Consider the following 21798-nt stretch of genomic DNA (forward strand, 5'->3'; position numbering starts at 1 on the left):
ATTACAGCCATAGTATGAATCCATTTATAATTATTATATAATTATGCACATAGTTATCTTGTGTTAATGGTCCCAGTACATAAGGTCAGTCCAATCAGGAATGAAACTGTCATTAAAAAAAAAAAAAAAAAAAGGAATGAAACTGCCTCCTGAAAGAATGTAGAGATACTCAAAATATCTTTGAATGTGTATCTTTCAATATGAGATATTACATTAGCCAAACATTGATCTGGGCATGGGGTTATGAAGACAGTTCCACAAAAATGGTTAACAAGTTTGATGTTCCTTCAAGAAATGGCACTCCTGATGGTCAGAGCAGAATGTCTATGTGGCAACAAGCAGAATGTCTATGTGGCAACAAGCCTATGTGCCACAGTAGGTCCTGCCTTAATGCAACTTCAGGAGGGGAGAAGATCCTTTAACAATGCAGGGTTAAGACCTCACAAAATATCAAAAATCATGACCAGGACTATAGCTAGCTATTACCTGAGTTAACTGAAGTAAAGGTTTCTTACTTCTGAGAGCTCTGCTTAGAGACAGGATACATTACACGTGCATCAGAGGATACTGCTCCATCAAGACAGGTCTGTGCTCTACCAGGTGGCACAGACTCAGCCTAAGGTTTCTGTTCTCTGGATCCCTACGAAGGGCATTAAGTCAGTCTCACCGGGGATATTCTCTCCAACACCAGGGACTCTTTGGAATATTTGGGGATGTCCTGTATAGAGCATTAGGCCGGCACCAGAATCTGAATTTGCTTCCATTTCAGAGAAAGAGGAGTGAGTCATCCAGGGTCGTCTTCTCCCTCCATAGATGGAATCTTCTCTGTGGTACCCAGGTGGGAGTCCCTTCTTTGGTTAAAGAACACTGAGTAAGTGTGGAGATGCAAACAGATAAAAACTGATTGTTTTCTGTGGCATCTGGTCATTAGAAAAACAGAAGCATGATCCGTACCAAGAACTTTTAGACTAGGAAATGGGTATGCTGTGAATTCAGGATTGTGGAGTCAATGTGAGGAGAGGTGGTATACAGGGGACTTTCCTTGTGGTATGGTAAAGAACACTAGGCAGTTGTAGAAATGTAAAGAAACAGAAACTGATGGTTTCCATGGCATCTGGTCATTAGAAAAGCGGATGAAGAGTCATGATCCTTACCTTGCAGGAATTTTTAGGCTAGGGCAAATTGGTACATTGTTGAATTCAGGATTGTGGAGTCAACATAAAGAAGAGGTGGTCTGGGATCCCTGGGTGGCGCAGCGGTTTAGCGCCTGCCTTTGGCTCAGGGCGCGATCCTGGAGACCCGGGATCGAATCCCACATCGGGCTCCCGGTGCATGGAGCCTGCTTCTACCTCTGCCTATGTCTCTGCCTCTCTCTCTCTCTCTCTCTCTGTGACTATCGTAAATAAAAAATAAAAAAAGGGGGATCCCTGGGTGGCGCAGCGGTTTGGCGCCTGCCTTTGGCCCAGGGCGCGATCCTAGAGACCCGGGATCGAATCCCACGTCGGGCTTCCGATGCATGGAGCCTGCTTCTCTCTCTGCCTGTGTCTCTGCCCCTCTCTCTCTCTCTGTGACTATCATGAATAAATAAAATAAAATCTTTAAAAAAAATAAAAAATAAAAAAAATAATAAAAAAATAAATAAAAAGAAGAGGTGGTCCTTTGCTTCAGTTGGGCCAGTCTCTTGCCTGTGTTGTGGCGTGAGTTCTGGTATCATCCCTGATGGTTCATTCCACTGACCAGAGTTGTTTTTTGTTTTTTTTTTTTTAACCAGAGTTTTTAATAGCATTAGTAGCATTTATTTTACATCTGTGTTAAGAATAACGTTTTCTAATATAATTGTCCCAGGATATTCTAAGTGTTTATATTAAGTTGCTTTCTATTTTATTTTATGAAATAAACAGGAAAAAAACTAGATAAATTAAGATGAACTCTGGGTGTTGAATTTCTTTGGATGGGCTTAGGAATGACAGAGCTGGAATTACCCCCAGAGTCATGGAGATCAGCCTACAGCCAGCCCAAACCAGATCCACCCTCTTCTGAGGCAGTGTCCAGGTCTGGCCTGGCTCTGGGATTTCCTTCCTTCCCAGGACAGATTGGAGATCCCTTTTTTTTTCTTTTGAGATCCCATTCTGAGTGGCTGGTCCTTTCATCTCTCCAGGGCTAGAGCTCACAATTTCCAAAACCCAGAAGCAGATATATGGGAGCAAAGGACTAAATATTTTAGCATCTTCCTTTTTTTTTTTTAAAGATTTATTTATTCATTCATTCAGAGAGAGCGAAGAGAGAGGCAGAGACACAGGCAGAGGGAGAAGCAGGCTCCATGCAGGAAGCCCGATGCTGGACTCGATCCCGGGTCTCCAGGATCACACCCCAGGCTGCAGGCAGCGCTAAACCACTGTGCCACGGGGGCTGCCCAGCATCTTCATTTTTGTTTTTATCATTAAATCTTCCACTTTTTCAGCAAATATTAAGTATAATAATACATAATTATCTGTAGTCACCATGCTGTACTTTGGATCTCCAGAATTTATTCATTCTGCAGGAAAGAAATTTTGGACAACTTGACCAACATCTCCTATTTCATTCTCAACCTCCTGGCAATCACAATTCTACTTTGCTTGTAGGAGTTCAACTTCACTAGATTCCAGACATAACTGAGATAATGCAATATTTGCCATTTTGTGTGTCTTATTCCACTTAGCATAACATCCTTCAGGGTCACATATGTGTCCCAAATGGACTAAAGGCTAAATTTTATATAGATAGATACTATATTATATATATTATATATTTATGATACATAATATATTCTATGATATATAATTTATATCATAAAGTAAATAAATAAATATCATATTTTCCTTAACCACTCCTAAAAAGCAGGGAACTACAGGGAGATGATACTTCCTATTTGCTAGAATGACTGAATTAAAAAAAAAAAAAAATAGAATGACTGAATTTAAGGGAAAAAAATTAGTAACACCAATATGGAGGAATTAAAATGATCATATATTGCTAATGAGCATGTACAAAGTACAGGAAAACTGGCTTTTACTTATAAACTCAGATATTTATCTAGTTAAAAAAATATAAACACAACAATGAAAACTCTCAGAACTACTATCTATTTTTCCTTTCTGTATTTTTCTGTTCATGGATATTTAACTCTTACACAGTTTTTTTTAAAAACAGGAAAACAAGATGAAGCACATAGGTGGGGCCCAGTACCAATATCTTGGGTTATTATAGGACACAGTGCCCAACTCACAAGGTATTACAGGGATGAAATCGCATTATATATGTGAAGTTGCCAACAGGGTGCACCATAACTTCCCTGGAAACACAAAATTAGTGTTCAAGAAATGTTGCAGTAATCAGTGTATACACATTGTTTCCAAATAGAGACTTGCTTAGACATTAGTGCATTCACCAGCCTTCTTTCTGCAAACTTTAAAATGCTGTGAAAGCATGTGGCCCTTCAGGATGGTGATAATGATCTTTGCTAGGAACCCACAGTAAACTACAACAAAGAAAAGTAAACTCTTTTCTGGGCACTAACCAGGGCTGACATAAGATGGTGGGTGTGGGGGGGCTCAGGTGTGTTGTGCCTGTATTCTCTAGTTAGTGCCACTAAATGTGGGTCTCCAGGAGCAGCATCAGCACTAACAAAGAACTCGTGAAAGATGCTAGTTCTCAGGCTCCATTTCAAGCCTGCAGAATCACCATTTCTTCAATGGGACCTGGAACACAAAGATGATTTCTATGCACATTAAAATTTGAAAGCACATCATTGCTTCTCAGCCTGGGGTTACAGTAAGGATCTCAGGGTGAGTTTTAAGAACCACCATCACCGGGCCCTCTGTAGAGTCTGTCTATGGGTCAGGGTAATAGCATCAGTGCTGCTTTAAATATGTGCTCTAGGGGATTCTCAGGTAGGCCGGAGTGAAGCACAAGGATTAAAAGATTTATTTGTGAAGGCTGAGCCCAGGTTTCAGTTGAAGAGAAGCTATCAAGACTGTTCGGTCTGGGGCAGGTCAGTGCAGCCAAAGTTCCTCATCCTGTGGCAGGATTTGTGGCGGTCCGTGGGAGGGGAGGACATTTGAAACCAAGAAGAAACCTCACATGCAAGTGTCCATGTAGGAGCTCTATTTTTTCTGGATCTTCTCTATGAAAAATTAAGAGAGAATGTGGTCTTTTATATATTTCAAGATCCTTCTGCCACTATGCTGATGATCGCAGGTGAAGAGGCCATACTGAGGCCACTAAGGGCTTACAGGTGTGATTTCTCTACATAATATCACCCAAGAAAACAATCAAAGCAGAAAGAGAGGACGAAATGGCTGCTTCTCAGATAAATCTTGACTTGGCTCAGGGCTGTGTCCTCATTTCTTATCCAAATGCCATGTATTTAGAATTTGCATGCATTTACTTCTCTACCTCTGGTGGTCCTGCCTAGCAAATGTTTTGGACTACTGTTTATCATTTTAATGACAGCCAATGTCAGCCCTTTAAGATACTCCTCTTTCTATCCCTGGGGCTGTTTATTCTCTCCAACTAGGCTTTCTACGCAGCATGAAGAATTCCTACCATGAATTCATAACCTGCAACTTTTGAAAACAGTCCCTCTGTAATAGATCAACCTGGGGATGTGTTGATACACATGATTCTCACTGGAGATGGGTCGGGTTTCAGGACCCAAGTGAAGAAGGAGAATATATAATATTTAGGTTCTTTCTGGATGTGGCTTGAGTCTATAGAAACTAGATGAACATGAACAAACTAGATGGCTTAAGGCCCAGAATAAGTCAATGTTCTGAAAAAGAGCCTTGCTGACTAGACTGCTTCAGAGAAAGACTAACTACTTGGAATACATTAAAAATTACAGGACATGGGAGCAATCTGTGAAATTTCATAACTTCTATAATCTCACAATTGCAATCGTATGATTTGCTTTTTACAAAAAGTAATAGGGGTGGCCCCGGTGGTGCAGCGGTTTAGCGCCGCCTGCAGCCCAGGGCGTGATCCTGGAGACAATGGATCGAGTCCCACGTCAGGCTCTCTGCATGGAGCCTGCTTCTCCCTCTGCCTGTGTCTCTGCCTCTCTCTCTCTGTCTCTATGAATAAGTAAATAAAATCTTTTAAAAAAATAAATAAAAATTAAAAAAGTAATAGCCAACAATGATGAGTCCGATGTGCTTCAGGCCAATAATTGCAAATTTTCTCATTAGAGCTGATATTAACTTTTTTCACTTTGTTCAGAGTCTCTCTGCCAGATTCCCCCAGAAAATGAAGGGTATGACCTTTGTTTACTGGAGAACCTGGCTTTTGCAAATAAAGATTATAAATTAGCCCTAGACCTGTAAGTTTCTTTTTTTTTTTTTTTTAATATTTTTTTTCAATTTTTATTTATTTATGATAGTCACAGAGAGAAAGAGAGGCAGAGACACAGGCCGAGGGAGAAGCAGGCTCCATGCACCGGGAGCCCAATGTGGGATTCGATCCCGGGTCTCCAGGATCGCGCCCTGGGCCAAAGGCAGGCGCCAAACCGCTGCGCCACCCAGGGATCCCGACCTGTAAGTTTCCATTTTATTCTGCACAATGTCACAGATATGTTCTTTATTTTTAGCAAAAGGAAACAAGGACATAATTACACATGTTGACCTGTCTTAAAAGTCTATAGTGTAACTCAGCACAAATGACATCATTCAGGAAATCATCAGGTGTTTGTTGGTGCAAGGAAGGATTTATGATATTTTATCTTGGCTTTAACCTTCCCCTTCCCTGATGTTCTCTGCAACTTTCACTCTACATTTGTGGTAATTCTAGAAACTGAATGGCATAGAATATTGTTACATCTTAAAATCAGATATCTATTCCTTATTTTTGATTCAGTAGTACTTGGAAGTGGAATTAGGGAGCTGAACATTGAAAATGCTTCCTAAGTATTCTCAAGAGGCCATCAGAAAATAGTGTTTGAAGGAATAATTTTTTATATCCTTCTTTTTTTTTTTATATATTTTATCTATTTATGACAGATACAGAGAGAGAGAGAGAGAGAGAGGCAGAGACACAGGCAGAGGGAGAAGCAGGCTCCATGCACCGGGAGCCCGATGTGGGATTCGATCCCGGGTCTCCAGGATCATGCCCTGGGCCAAAGGCAGGCACCAAACCGCTGCGCCACCCAGGGATCCCTATATCCTTCTGTAATGTGCTCTCTTCTCTACCAAGTATGGTGCTGGATTTGAAATTTTACATTCTCCATTGAGTCGTTTCTTTTTCTTATAAACAGGGCTTTGCTGTCTCTAGACTGTATGTAGACTGCATCTGGTAGTTCTTTGGAAAACTAAAGAGCCCTGGCACATGAAGAGAAAGGAGACAATAGTCACACACCCAGGTAAGTGGCAGTCCATGAAGCAGATGACACAAGTGAGGGCCAATGGTCAATGGAGAAAACATGACCTTAATTTGTGGTTTGGGAAGCTCTTCTCGAATGGAATGATTCTGGAAGCCTAGGTACCTCTCCTGTCTCACTCTTCACATGCTCCTCCATCCTATAAGGACTTACCTTCTGTTCCAGTTTTTTTTTTTTTTTTAAAGATTTATTTATTCATGAGAGAAAGACAGAGACATAGGGAGAGGGAGAAGGAGGCTCCCTGTGGGGGGAGGAGGAGGGCTCCAGGACCCCGGGATCACAACCTGAGCCAAAGGCAGACACTCAACCTCCGATCCACCCAGGTGCATTGTTTCAGTTTCTTCTATGGCATTCACAGTGAAATCCAAAAGCCTCCCCTTGGCCAGTGAGGGTGTATGCCATCTGATTGCTATTCCATTGCTTGTGGAAACATGTGAAAAATCTATACACATTGGGAGTTTCTAAGTGGAGACCCCAATGTAATTAACTTATGTCTTATTTGGAGGTGTACTTCTCCTGGAGACACATACAGTCTGGTATAAAATCAGGAATGTGGTGTACACGGACTCTCCCCTATCAATATTATGCAGAGCAGTCCTTCCCAGTGACTAGACCCTATGCTCCATCCTCAGAAATGTACTTGAGGGGATGCCTGGATGGTGCAAACAGTTGGGCATCCAACCCTTGGTTTCAGCTCAGGTTTTGATCTTAGGGTCTGGGATCAATCTCCCCATTGGACTCCACACTCATTATAGAGTCTGCTTACAACTCTCTCTGCCCTCCCACCCTAACATAAATGAATAAATCTTAAAAAACAAAAAGAAAAAAAGAAGGATAAGATATGTACTTGAAAGCTTCAGTGTCTACACTGGTGTCACAGTGGAATGAGTTGGGCTTCTTCATTAAGACCTAATTAATACTAGGCCTATCAATGACCAAGTACAAGAATCTTTGGAGTTGGGACACTGGAACTGGTACTTCTAAAAACTACACAGGGGATCCCAATGTGAAGCCAAACCCAAGACTAACTTTTCTAAACATTGCTTGTCAAAATTTCACGTATATACAAACCATTTTAAGGTTTCCATTAAAAACAGACTCTAAGCACCCACAGTCAGGTATCTGAGTGAATGAATGCATGAAGCCCATTAATATGTACTTTTAACAACCATTGAGGTTGCTGTCCCCAGACTTCAATTCCAGTTGCCCTGAGCTAGAGAGTACAGAAGAGCACACCTGAAAACCAAACCATTCTATCTCAACACAAGTACGTCTTCTGTTGCCAATGAAGACTATTAACAGCTTCCAGAAAGACCACATTCTGTCCATCCCCTGCAAGTTCAGAAAGGACTAGGTAAGGCAGTGGTGAGAGCAAGGGGTAAATAGTATGTACTCATTCATAAAGGAATGCTTATTGAGTATCTACTACATGCTCTAGGTATATATGAGTATGTACTAGGTCCTGGACACAGTATGGGGAATCATACATATATAATGTGAGTTAATCTGTCTAAAGCTCTAGGAATTGGATACTACATGTTCATTTTTTTCCAGGAGGATGTGGATGCTGGTTTTGCCTCCCTGGGAGTAGAATTTCTGTCTCTTCTTCATTATCAGCAATCTTAAAAATAATGTTGGATGTGATGGCACATCTACAGAGAACAGACTGGGGGAGAGAAAGGAAGGGGGGATTAGAGGCTCTGAGGAAAATCTGAAGGGCCGATTTATGTAAATTATGTAAACACTGAACCAAGTGCAAACCAAGTACACAATTTCAAGTGAAACTTCCTATTTGCTCTGATTGCACAAGAGGATACACATCAAACTGATGAGCTGTTATGTCTGAAGATCAAACTATTACTGAATGCAGGCAATTAATGGGGATTTTTATTATTTAAATATTTTAAATGTTTAAACTGTACAATTTTTATTTTACAATTAAAGTTATGCCCTATGTTAGTTGTTGTTATCTCTACTATAACCACTTTCCACACGTTTAGGAGTTAAAAAAGAATACTCTGAATTTTATGTTTGAATTTCAGTGGGCTTGACTGGGTTTTCTTTTTAGGATCCTACAAGGTCAAAATCAAGGTTTCATGAGGTATTGGGCTTTCTCTGCAGCTTATGGTGGGGAATCTACTTCCAGGACCATTCAGATTTTTGATAGAATCCATCTCCTTTTATGGTTGCCACGTGACCCCTCAATGGTCACACCTTGTACGTGGTATCCCCAAAGAAAAGAGAAAATATTGACTTTCATTGTGGACTCAAAATTTTACCTGTGGTCTTTTACTGTATATTCCACTGAAAAGCTTACTAGGTGGGGCACCTGGGTGGCTCAGTGGTTGAGCATCTGCCTTTGGCTAAGGTCGTGATCCTGGGGTCCTGGGATCGAGTCCTGCATCAGGCTCCCTATGGGAAGCCTGCTTCTTCCTGTGCCTATGTCTCTGCCTCTGCCTCTCTCTTCCTGTCTCTCATGAATAAATAAATACAATCTTTTTTTAAAAAAAAAAGGAAAAAAGAAAAAAGAGAAAAGCTTACTGGGTATTTTATATAAGTAAGGTTATTATCTCATGGGCTGAAATTAGAAACTGCTGACAATTGTGAATCAAAGGCAGATCAGGGAATCAATGAGTAGAAGAATGAATGATCTCCAACTGAATCCCTGCAACTTCATCACTCCCAGATGTATTATTGCTCCCCTCCCTCCATTTTTGTCCCCCATTGTGACCTCAATCTTTCCACCCCTATAGCTGTAAATATCCATGATCTCTAACACTCTCTCTCCAAATGATCCTTCTACAATTCCTCATGCTCTTCTATGTTCATCTTCTCCACTTTAGACCTGTATAAACTATCAAGCCTTTTTGCCTGATTCTACAATCCTTAGTCCAACCTTGCTTCCACTGCCCACAGAACGTCCATCCTCCATTATCTGCACCTCCTCCATTGTCATTTAACTTCCCCACCCCATTCTAATGACTTCAGCCCATTTTTTGTGTCTTTTATGTCCACTGTCCTCAATGTCAAAACCACCATTTATCAGGAGTCCTTAGTTTCCTCATGACCTTGCATGCATTACCCCCAACCCTACACTCCCTGATACTTTCTCATCAGCCCTTAAGCCTACTGATGCTCACTGTTTTCCCAGCTCCAGTGATCCCCCTCCAACTTCATTAACTACCTATGCTCCCATCTTTTCTTCCCACTATTCATTCCTAGTTAGAGCACTGAATACCCCCAGGACTGCACTCACAAGCAACTATCCCTCTTTTACCCCTATGTTCTTTAATCCTTCATAGGCAATAAGGTTTGCATGCCTTTGATGAAACCTTGCCTTTGAACTGCCTTTTGCCAACTAATTCCTCATCCATTATCCCCTTCCTTCCTATGATTTCCATCACCCTCATTCCCTCAACACACATAAGGCTCATATCCTTAATGTCTCTGCATAAATCCACCCTCAACCTTAAAACCTGTAGTGTACTTTAATCCCTTAGGGACGCTTAAACTGCCTAGTGCCCTTTAGCCCTGTTGTGGGTTACACAGTGTGCCTCAAATAAATATGGTCAAGTCCTAATTCACAGTACTGTAATTGTAACCTTATTGGGGATTTGCAGATGTAATTAGGTTGATATGAGCTCATACTGGATTTGGGTAAACCTGAATTCAATGACTGCTATTTTAATGAGATGAGGGAAGTTTAGACACACACAGAACAGTGTGTGATGATGAAGGCAGAGGCTGAGTGATGTATCTACTAGGTGAGGAAGGCCAAGCATAGCTGACAGTTTCCAGAAGTTAGAAAGAGGGAAGACTCCATTCTTGAGATAAAGTATGGCCCTGCTAACAGCTTGACTTCAGACATCTAAGAACCTCCAGAACAGTGAGACACTAATTTTTTGGTTGGTTAAGCTACACAGTTGTGGTAATTTGTTATAGAAACCCTAGGAAACTAACATAGGTTCTGTCCTCTCTTCCCCTGTGGCTCTGTTACTCCAAGCCCTTGGACTCTCTGCAACTCCATTTATCCCTGTGCCCTATTTCTTATCCAACTGTGTCACTACTTGTCTTCATGCCAAGCACCTCGACCAAAGGTGGCAGTGCTCCTTACTCTTTCAGTGGTTCTTGTTTTGCTGTGTTGAAAGGAGTATAAAAAGTGGAAAGAGCTTTTGTTTTTAGATACCCAGAGGACTGTAATTAATCCTATTTTTTCATTATAAAAACACTTCATGAAGATACAGTGACTCTTGTGACTTGCTGAGATTTTATGAATCCAAGTGTGACTGTGTGAGCTTCTGTTATCATGTGTTTCATGAGTCTGTATGTTGCAAGGGAGTCATATGTGGTAGGTGTTTCTGCATGGGCAGAATGTGGGACTAAGTGTGTGAGTATATGTGATTGTGTATTTGAATGTCTGAGTGTTAATTCCAGTTTGTGTTTGTACCTGTAAGGGTTAGATGTGGTCCCTTTGTGAATATATAGAATATAAGTTGTTCTCATTATAGGTCTAATCCATGCCTTGGCAATTGTGGTGGTTTAATAAACAGATTCTGTCATTTAAAAGAATATTAAACCTTCTTTTCCCGAAACTTTTTTTTGGTGAGAGGCTCTTTTATAACAATCCCAGTCTTCATAGATATTGTTCTGTTTAGAAATACTATTAATCCTGGGATCATTGATCCCTTGGTCCTTTCAGATTTCAAATGAACAAATCCACATTTGACTGTTGTCACCTTCCCAAAGCCACCAAATGTCCTTATTAACTTTACAAACTGATTTTCATTAGTTGCACAAATTAGCGTAACAGAAATTGTCATTTCATCTTAATTGTTATCACTGAATCTACCAAGTCATTTGTCTGATTTCTTTTCTCTGCTTATGAATTATGGCACAACTCAGTGGTCTGAAGATTTGGAAGGAACTGTAGTTCCACTAGAGGAATTTCTCAGAGAAACATAGAATCCAATGAAACATGCAAGCTTCATGCCCGTGTCAGACTTTAGCATGGTCTGCTTTCCTCCATATGGCAGCATTTTTGTTCTCCAGGGATGTTAGAAACACTCTCTTTTGAACACACTTAATAGTCTGCTTGCAGGTATATGACCTCATAATAGAAACTTGTATTGGTAATTAGCAACTGAGAAAAATATTTTTATAAGTATTCTCAGCTCCAAAGTCTCCAACCTCATTATGGCAGAGGGTCATATATAGATCCTATATATAACATTTTATAGATATAGATGCTCTATATATGATTTTATAAATAAAGATCATATATATATACACATATATATAGTTGTGTACCTATGTAAACATGTCATATGTATGTATTTATGTAAACATATCAGGGGCGCCTGGATGGCTCAGTTGGTTAAGTGTCTGACTTTTGATTTTGGCTCAGCTCATGACCTCAGGGTTGTGAGATCGAGCTTTGCATTGGGCTCTATGCTCAGTGCTGAGCTGCCTTGAGGTTTTCTCCCTCTGCCCCTCCCCCTACTCACTTGTGTTCTCTCTCTTTCTCTAAATAAACAAAGTCTTAAAATGACATGTTAATATTAGTAGGTCAAGGTCTGTTATTTTGAATGTTTAATATGTTTAACCATACTAGGTTTTACATAACAATTTCTTTTTTTTTTAAGATTTTATTTATTTATTCATGAGAGACCCACAGAGAGAGAAGAGAGGCAGAGACACAGGCAGAGGGAGAAGCAGGCTCCATGCAGGGAGCCCGATGTGGAACTCGATCCCAGGTCTTCAGGATCACGCCCTGGGCTGAAGGTGGCAGTAAACCGCTGAGCCACCGGGGCTGCCCTTATATACAATTTGTATGAATCACTGTACATGCGTTAATTTTTAAAATCTTAACTCTTTAATAAGGGCTCATATGTAGAGTTTTTAAAAATATTTTTATTTTTTAATTTTCATTTTTCAAAAGATTCTATTTATTTATTCACGAGAGACAGAGACATAGGCAGAGGGAGAAGTAGACTCCCTGCAGGGAGCACGATGCGGGACTCCATCCCAGGAACCCGGGATCACAAGCTAAGCAGAAGGCAGATGCTCAACCTGAGCCACCCAGGTGCCCTTTTTAAAGATTTTTAAATTTAGGGATCCCTGGGTGGCACAGCGGTTTAGCGCCTGCCTTTGGCCCACGGCGCGATCCTGGAGACCCGGGATCGAATCCCACATCGGGCTCCCGGTGCATGGAGCCTGCTTCTCCCTCTGTCTATGTCTCTGCCTCTCTCTCTCTGTATGACTATCATAAATAAATAAAAATTAAAAAATAATAAAAAAAATAAAGATTTTTAAATTTAGATAGAACAAGCATAGGCAGGGAAAGCAGCAGGCAGAGGGACAGGGAGAAGCAGGCTCCCTGCTGTAGGGCTCGTTCCTAGGACCCCAGGATCATGACCTGAGACAAAGGCATATGCCTAACAGACTGAACCACCAGGTGCCTCCATACATAGTTTTTATTTGCAGAGGAAAATGAAGTAGGCATAGAATGTTTAACCAAATGTGAAAATGCACACACTGCTTGGGGCAGAGTGTTGGGGTTGTAGCAAAGATGGTGCTTTTAGCTACTCTGCTATACTAATAAAATTAAAACACCTGGGTTTTGTTTCCTATATCTTGACAGTTTAATTAGGCTGACAGGTTTTTTTCCCAATAATTTTAGTTTTTACAAGTTTCTTTTTTTTGTCGCAATATTCTACAGTTCAGTATCAACTATGAAAAAAGATTTGGGGTTCTTATTATGTTGTTAGGTGAACTACTGAGTATAATAGGAAAAAGGATCTTCCATATGACCAACTTGGATTTAATGAAAACAGAATGACTCAACTATTAGACAAGACTCCTTCGCTTGTATGCCAGTGTCAAAGAGTAATGTCAGATATAACAGTAAGTGAACAGTAATGTCAAATTATGGAACAGTTGTCATGATACCCTAACTATGAAACTTTAATCTTTGATACAATATTGTGTAGAAATGAATGTTTGCTATTTTCAGATCAATTTGTATGTTCACACCTGAGTAAAAGGAAACTATTAAAAATAAAATGAGATGTGTGAAATCTTCTGCATGGCAGAAAGTTGTGGAGAAATGCATGTTGAGCTTAGGCTTGATACTAAAATATTTTTAAACCAGAGAAAATGTCATAAAATGCATTTAAGGCTGACAGCTGCTCTATAAAACACACAATACAGAGCGTCTTAAAATACTCTTTACTTCCTCACTTCAACAGGCTCTCCACAATCATCAGAAAACAGATGTTCCAGTAGACAGAATCACTATCTTCTTTACGTACATAACCCAGTTAGAAAAAAATATATATATTCTTAGAAACTGTTATTCAGAGACTGTTCTTGTATAAGATTATGTGATTCCAAGAGATCTACCTTACGCATTATTACAAACATGGATGCATTGCCAGCACCCTCCAGTAATCCTGAAAAGTTAGTCTAGATAAACTGAAGAGATTGATTTAAGGACTGTAATCCTTAAGCATCTTATTTTTAAAAAGACTTTATTTATTTAGTTGACAGAGAGCACAAGCAAGGGGGAGCAGGGAGAGGAAGAAGCAGACTCCCCGCTGAGCAGGGAGCCCAGCATGGGGCTCGATTTCAGGACCCTGGGATCACGACCTGAGCTGAAGGCAGGCACTTAACTGATGGAGCCATGCAGGCACCCTGTAATCCTTGAGTATCTTAAAAATCAGATTTCATTATTACTTGGATTAAATACCAACAAACACTGCCAGTAAGGAGTACAGAAAGTTACATTGAGAGCCATCAGGGATTGGTGTAGTGTCAAAAGCTACATTTCTACTGCTCAGCTCATGCCTCCGGGGTTTTCCTCATTCCTGTGTAGCTTTCAAACTGGGAGTTGTCCCCAGAATTGCATTTACTTGCATGATCACTTGCTGACTGTTGATCTGCCTCCTTCCCTTACAGACTGTGCCCCTCACACAGAAACAGAAAATACACAATGCTTTTTTGCTACCAGGACGGTGGACTGAGTGTGAAGGTTCTAAGTGTGAAGACTGCATGTGTGACAGGAAGGCAGCTGGACCCTGAGATATGGGTTTGTGTTTCTATGACCCCGCCTTCCTTCAAAACTGCAAATTATCATTTCACCTGTAGTGGCAATGTTTGGTTATAATAGAGACAGTCTGTCTGAGTCTGCAGGGTTTAACAGAAAACTGTCAGATCACGTTTCCTTTGGAAAAATTCCAAGACCAGGCAGTGGCACCACCCTGACCCATCTCCCACTCCCTCCCACTACTCTGTCTCCAGAACAACTGAGAGAACAGCAGAGTTCAGGGCTGATAATCACTATTTCTGGACACCTGCACTCAGAGAGAGGACTTCAATTTGGCAAGCCAATTTCTATCTTCCTTGTTAAAATGTGTGCCTCATGAGAAACTTGCAGCATTCTACCTTCCATTTCTGGGGAGTGTACTGATTGTCCTTCATGGTGAAAACAAACAAAATACATGAATGAATCCAAGTGAATAATCTACCCGAGTCTGTCAAAATGGCTATTCTCTCCTTGCTATCTTTTTTTCTTTATAGACAGAAAGGCCTTTCTCTATTCTATCCTTCTCTTCTCACTTAGTTGCTCTCTCATGCAGGATTATTCTTAAAATCATTAAGGTAAGCAAAGAAACACAGAGAACCCTTTGTTCCTGGAATTACAAGGACTAGCATCTATAACCCCTTGGGAAAGATATATACACATAATAACCAACTCCCAGAGTATTTTCCAATTGGCTCACAAAATGTGAAGTTCCTAGCACAAAACCCCACAGTATATGCACCCTACCATACATCTGAGTACATACTAGATGCTCTAGAAACATTTACCTGTTTTACTGTAGTATAGTCAACACACAATGTTACATTAGTTTCAGGTGCGCAACATAGTGACTGTACAAGTCTGTATGTTATCCTATGCTCAGCATTAAGTGTAAATATTATCTGCCATCTTACAACACTATCACAAAATCATTGCTTCTATTCCTTATGCTCTACCTTTCACCTTCATGACTTTTTCATTCTGTGACTGGAAGGCTGCACTTCCTACTCCCTTCACCCATTTTGCTATCCTCCCACTCTACTCCATTCTGGCAACCACCAATTTGTTCCAGAGACATTTATTTCATAAATAAATGAATGTTTTTTCCAAATAGTCTCGTTCAGATACTATGGTTGTCTCTAGTCCCCTCTCAGGCTAACAAGGGACAACTGAGGACATAATCTCTCAGGGAAGTCTATACTGGGAACAAATAACATACTACAATATGTGTGTCAGAACCATCTGAAGATGTGTACAAGTTCATTAGGTCTACTCCCTTAGTAAAAATCATTTGTATAGCTTTTGTGTATATGAAAAAAATCTTTTGTATAGCTTTTGTGTATATAATTTTTCTGGTTAATCATACTTTAAGCTGAAAATAAAATGTTTCAGAGTTGCAACAGGAGAAAATATAAATTCACGGGCCCTACCCTGGACCAGCTGAATCAGAATTTCTTTCTTTTTTTGGTTAAAGATTTATTTATGTATGAGAGAGAGAGAGAGAGAGAGAGAGAGAGGAGGTGGGAAGAGTGGCAGAGGGAGGGAAAGAAGCAAACTCCCTGCTGAGTGTGGAGCCCTGATGTTCAGGAATCTGAGATCATGATGTAAGCTGAAATCAAGAGCCAGATTCTCAACCGACTGAGCCACACAGGTGCCCCTGAATCATAATTTCTATGTGCAGAGGCTTATAACTTTTATTAAAATCTCCAGGTGACTAGCACACATTTTAGGTTAAGAAGCAATATATAAATACATGTTTCTCAGTCTTTGTATCTGTGGGGATCACATGGGTAGTTTTAAAAATTACCCTCATCTGTGACCATCTCTAAATAACTCTGTCTTTGCATCTGGGGTGAAACCCAGTTTCAATGTTGTTTTAATAAAATGTCCCAGGTAATTCTAATATGAGGAAAGGGTGAAGCACCAGGGCTCCCAATTACACTTCTGAAAGCTGAGCCCTGGCTCTGGTCCATGAGATTACAGGGTCTGTGCTATAGGAGTTTTGTAGAGGAACTTCAGTCTAGCCCACATCCCCATTACTGAAGCAGAATTTGGGGACATTTGTAGGTGAGGAGGGCACCTGAAGACACAGGGGAGAAATCTGCATTTTGACCTCCAGATAGAAGTTTGTTGTTCCTGCATCTCTCTTGTGGCAATGGAAAGAAAGGGTGGCTATTTGTCATTTCAAAGTGCTTCTAGGGATCCCTGGGTGGCGCAGCGGTTTGGCGCCTGCCTTTGGCCCAGGGCGCGATCCTGGAGACCCGGGATCAAATCCCACGTCGGGCTCCCAGTGCATGGAGCCTGCTTCTCCCTCTGCCTGTGTCTCTGCCTCTCTCTCTCTCTCTGTGTGACTATCATAAATTAAAAAAAAATTTTAAAAAAAGTGCTTCTAAATCATTACATAACCTGAAATCAATGATCAACACTGCCCTTAAAATCATATGCCAGGGATGCCTGGGTGGCTCAGCGGTTGAGCATCTGCCTTCGGCTCAGGGCATGATCCTGGAGCCCCAGTTAAGTCCCACATCAGGATCCCTGCACGGAACTTGCTTTTCCCTCTGTCTATGTCTCTGCCTCTCTCTCTCTCTCTCTCTGTATGTCTCTCATGAATAAATAAAATCTTTTTAAAAATCATATGCCAAATTTGATTTGTTAAAGAATTAATTTTTAAAAATAGAATCAACCACGATATCTAAAAAGTAGAGGTCTGTGAAATAATCCATAGCTCAATCACTGAACTGAAGGCTAGTTATAAACTGAGTAACTGTTTGGTTACTGGTGGCTCAGTTGGTGGAACAACCGACTACTGATTTCAGCTCAAGTCATGATCTCAGGGTGGTGAGATCGAGACCTGTGTCTGGCTTTGCACTGACCCTGAAACCTATTTGAGATATTCTTTCTCTCTCTTTGTGCTCCTCCCCCACCTTTTGTGAGAGAGAAAGAAAGAAAGGAAAAGAAAACAGAAAAAAATGCTTACAATTCAATTGAAAAAGCAGAATAGAAGTTTGGCTTTTTGAGTAGCGTTTCAAGTGTGGTTCCACTGTTTTGTTACCAATGTAATATTTCTTTTTGTGGGAAATATTTTAAATATTTCTAAATTAGAAATAAGTTGTGTTCTTCACTTTTATATACCAAATATAAATCTCTCTGTACAGAAACATTCATTCAAATTTGTCCCTGGCTGTATAATTTTAAATCTTTTATAAATACACATATTGGGTTAAAAGTTTGCCTGTCATTTTATGTACATGTTGTGTTTTATATAATGTTATGCAGCTTTTCTCAACATTTATGTGATATATTGTGAAGATGTTTTATTATCAGTAAAAATAAAATTAGTACATACCTAAAATACTCATGTAAACAATTGCTTATTGATCACATATACATTATTTTCAAAGTTTTCTTTTTTTTAAAGATTTACCTATTTATTCATGAGAGACACACAGAAAGAGAGAGAGAGGCAGAGAACAGGGAGAGGGAGAAACAGGCCTCCTGCAGGGAGCCCAATGTGGGACTAGATCCTGAATCCCGTGAGCCAAAGGGGCTTAATCGCTGAGCCACCCAGGCATCCCTCAAAGTTTCTTTCATATAAAGAATGTTATATTTGTTTCAGACAGCTTTGTGAATGTTCATTTTTATGGGTTGTAGGATATGAACTGTAATCACTGGCTCAAAGATGTATGTATGTAACATTTTGATAGATGCTTTAAGGAATCCTTGAATTGATGTAGTCTTTGATATTTATAATACTGAGTCTATTTATCTAGGAAGTATTAAGTTGTTTTTGTTTTGTGTGTGTTTTTGTTTTCTTAAACAAAAACATATATGTATATACATATACATACACACACACACTACATTTTCTTATTGACTTGTCTTACAATGGACACTTAGGTTGTATCCATGTCTTGGTATTGTAGATGCAATGAACATGGGAGGATGCAGATATTTCTTAAAGATGATGATTCCCTTTTCTTTGGATATATACCCTGAAGTAGGATTGCCTGATAATAGGATAGTTCTATTGTAATTTTTTTAGGGACATTCATATTCTTTTCCACAGTGGCTGTACCAATTTACATTCCCACCAACTGTGCACAAGGGTTCTCTTTTCTCCACATACCTGCCAACACTTGTCATCTCTTGTTTTTTGATGACAGCCAATCTAACAGGGAGAGTAGGATTTTTTATATATATCATACCATCTGCTAATATAAACAACTTTACTTCCTCCTTTCCAATATGTCTACTTTTAATTTCTGTTTGTACAAGATTTTTCTGGCTAAAATTTCCAGTAGTAATTTGACTGAAAGGGGCAAGAGCAGGCATCCTTGTTTTAATCCTCATCCAAAGGTCTTGTCATATATGGCTTTTATTATATTGAGGTATATTCTCTCTATGCCCAGTTCGTTCAGTTATCATGAATAGATGTTGAATTTTGTAAAGGCTTTTCCTGCATCTATTGAGGTGACATGATTTTCATCCTTCATATTGTTAATGAAGTGTACCATATTGGTTGATTTATGGATATTGAACCATCCTTGCACCCCTGAAATAAATCCCACTTGATCATGGTGCATGCTCCTTTTAATGCCCTGTTAAATTTGACATGTTAATATTTTGTTAAATGTTTTTTGTAGTTATATTCATACCACTATTGGCCTGTAATTTTATTTTCTTGTAGTATCATTGTCTTATTTTGGTATCAGGGTAATGCTGGCCCTGAAAAATGAGTTTGGAAAAATTCTGTCCTCTGTGATAGTTTGGAAGAGTTGGAAAAGAGTTGGTATTCTGTAAATGTTTGATTGAATTCACTAGTGAGCCATCTAGTCCTCTGGGCTTTCATTTGTTGAGAGGTTTTTGATTACTTTTTCAATATCTTTACTAGTAACTGGTCCATGTAGATTATTTTAGTTCTTAATGATTCAGTCTTGGTAGGCTGTAGTCTTCGAGGAATTTCTTACGGATTCTCTAGTTTCTTGACATAATCATTCATAGTGTCCTCTTTTGATCATTTATATTTGTGTGCTGTCTATATTTGTGTTGTAATGTCTTCTCTTCCATTCAAATTTTATTTCTTTCAGTTTTCTCTCTCCTCCCTAAATCTAGCAAATCTAGCCAGTTATTATATCAACTTAGTTCTTTTAAAAAAAATAGATTTAATTTTCACTACTGTCTTTTTAGTGTCTATTTCATTTCTTCTTTCTCTGATCTTTCCTGTTTCTTTCTTTATACTAGCTTTGGGCTCAGTTTGCTCTTGTTTTTCTAGTTCCTTGAGGTGTAAAGTTAAATTGTTTGAGATCTTTTTTTTTTCAAACTACAAATAATGTAGTTATTTGTTGCCATGATGGTTCTTTTGTTGTATCCCAGAAGTTTTGGCATTTTTTATTTCCATTTTCAATGGTCTCAGGCTATTTTTTCTCTTTTGAATTTTTTCTTTTGACCTATTTTTTTAAAAAGATTTTATTTATTTATTCATGAGAGACACAGAGAAAGGCCAAGGCATATGCAGAGGGAGAAGCAGGCTCTCTGTGGGGAGCCCAATGTGGGACTCGATCCCTGGACCTAGGATTATGACCTGAGCCAAAGGCAGATGCTCAACCACTGAGCCACAGGTGTCCCTGACCTATTTTTTTTTTTAAGATTTATTTATTTATTTGAAAGAGAGAGCACATGTGGGGAGGAGTGAGGGAGAGGGAGAGAACGAATCTCAAGCAGGCTCTGCTGAGTGCAGAGCTTGGTGTGGGGCTTAATCTCATGACCATGAGATCACGACCTGAGCTAAAACCAAGAGTCAGACACTTAACCTACTGAGCCACCCAGGCACTCCTTCTTTGACCTATCAATTATTCATTCAGTGGCAATGTTGTTTAATTTCTACAAATTGTGAATTTTCTTGTTTTCTTCTGCAATTGATTTCTAGTTTCATGCCATGATGGTGAGAAAACCTGCTTGATATTTCAATCTTCCTATATTTTTGGAGATTTCTTTAGTGACCTAACACTTGTTTTGTGATCTATAAAGTGTCCCACGTGCACATGACAAGAACGTGTTTTCTGCTGCTGTTGGTTCGGATGTTCTAAGTCCATCTAATCAATGAGTAGTTGAAGTCAATGTTTCCTTATTGATTTTTCCATCTTGGTGATCTATCCATTGTTGAAGGTGACGTATCAGCATCCCTTGCGATTGTATTGCTATTTCTCCATTCAAATCTGTTAATAGTTTATATATTTATGTACTTTTCTAATGTGTGCACAAATATGTATAAATGTCATGTTGAATTGACCCTTTTATTATTAGTCTTTGACCAAAAAAATCTAATTTGTCTAATTAACCACACTTTTTTGTTGTTGTTGTTTCCATTTGTATACAATATTTTCTTCATGTCTTCTTCACTTTTAGTCTCTGTAGTCTATAAAGCCGAAGTGGGTCTCTTGTAGAGAGCATATAGTTTTGTCATGTATTCATATCCATTCAGCCACTCTGTATATTTTGATCAGAGAATTTAGTTAAATTACACTTAGTCCTTGATGGATATTGACTTACTATTGCCATTTTTTGGATGTTTTTATAATTCCTTTGTAATTTGATCATGTTCTATAGTCATATGCTTACAATCCTTTCTATTTGTCTTTTGAGTATCTAAATAAAATAGGTTTTTGCTTTGTATGTAGCTTAAGTAAAACATCTTAATTTTTTTTACACCACGCATTTGCTCACTTTAAAAAATTTTAATTCCAGTATAGTTAACATAGAGTGTTATATTAGTTTCAGGTATACAATATAGTGATTCAACATTCCATACAACACCCAGTGTTCATCATGACAAGTGCACTCTTTATTTTTTTTTTATTTTTTTATTTATTCATGAGAGACAGAGAGAGAGAGCGAGAGAGAGAGAGAGAAGCAGGTGCCATGCACTGGGCCGAAGGCAGGCACTAAACCGCTGAGCCACCCAGGGATCCCCAAGTGCATTCTTTAATACCTATCACCTATTTTACCCATCATCCCACTCACCTCCACTCTGGAACCATCAGTTTGTCCTCTATAGTTGAGTCTGTTTTTTACTTTCTTTTTTTTCCCACTTGCTCATTTGTTTCTTAAATTCCACATGTGAATGAAATGATATGGTGTTTGTCTTTCTCTAACTTATTTCACTTACCATTATACTATCTGGCTCCATCCATGTCACTGCAAATGGCAAAATTTCATTCTCTGTTATAGCTGAGTAATATTCCATCGTATATATTTATCACATCTTCTTTAACCCTTCATCAGCTGACGGATACTTGGACTGTTTCCA

At 39.3% G+C, this 21798-nt stretch overlaps 1 protein-coding gene and 1 long non-coding RNA gene across 8 annotated transcripts in view; one reads left to right on the forward strand and one right to left on the reverse strand.

Annotated features, from left to right (window-relative positions):
* Positions 1-21798, reverse strand: part of LOC112643367 (zinc finger protein 420-like) — a 642213-nt gene that overhangs the window by 511243 nt on the left and 109172 nt on the right. The window lies entirely within an intron of this gene.
* Positions 379-19643, forward strand: LOC118352196 (uncharacterized). The gene is made up of 4 exons (XR_004808954.2): positions 379-584; positions 770-838; positions 6290-6394; positions 14369-19643. It is a non-coding gene; the product is annotated as an uncharacterized LOC118352196 (long non-coding RNA).

This window comes from Canis lupus, chromosome 1, assembly GCF_003254725.2.
Source record: "Canis lupus dingo isolate Sandy chromosome 1, ASM325472v2, whole genome shotgun sequence".
NCBI lineage: Eukaryota > Metazoa > Chordata > Mammalia > Carnivora > Canidae > Canis > Canis lupus.